A 735-nucleotide genomic window follows, 5' to 3' on the forward strand; every position below is an offset into this window, starting at 1 on the left:
GAACTGGACAAAGAATAAGCAGAAAGACATCTGAATTAAATGATACCATACATGCAATGGACCTAACAGACTTCTTTTGATTATTCCACCCAAACACCAAAGAATATACTTTCTACTCAGCCCAAACTGAATTTTTTAAAAAAATTGACCACATACTGGGCCACATAACAAACCACAACAAATACAAAAAATTGAAAATTGTATTGGACCACAATGCAATAAAGCTCAAAATCAACATTGGGCAAAGCACTAGTCACTACACAAACTTGTGGCGATTGAACAACACACTCCTTGAAAAATGAGTGGGTCAAAGGAGAAAATAAGAAATAAATAGAATTCCTGGAATTCAACAAAAATTACAATACACCACAACACAACCCAACACAACCTCTGGGATACATTAAAAGCAGTCCTGAGAGGGAAGTTTATTGCTCTAAGTGCCTACATTAAAAAATTAGAAAAAGCCCAAGTAAATGACCTAACACTGGAACTCAAGACACTGGAAGGGCAAGAAAACATGAAATCCAAATCCAGCAGAAGAGAAGAAATAACAAAAATCAGAGCATACATTAATGAAATCGAAACTAGAAAAACAACACAAAGATTCAGTGACTCTAAGAGCTGGTTCTTTGAAAAGCTAAACAAGATAGACAGACCCTTAGCCTAGTTAACCAAAAGACAGAAAGGAAGGAGGGTATAGAGAAGCACAAAGGAGGAGAAGGAGGGGGATGTAAT

This window comes from Nannospalax galili, unplaced genomic scaffold, assembly GCF_000622305.1.
Source record: "Nannospalax galili isolate Female #2095 unplaced genomic scaffold, S.galili_v1.0 scaffold1229, whole genome shotgun sequence".
NCBI classification, from domain to species: domain Eukaryota; kingdom Metazoa; phylum Chordata; class Mammalia; order Rodentia; family Spalacidae; genus Nannospalax; species Nannospalax galili.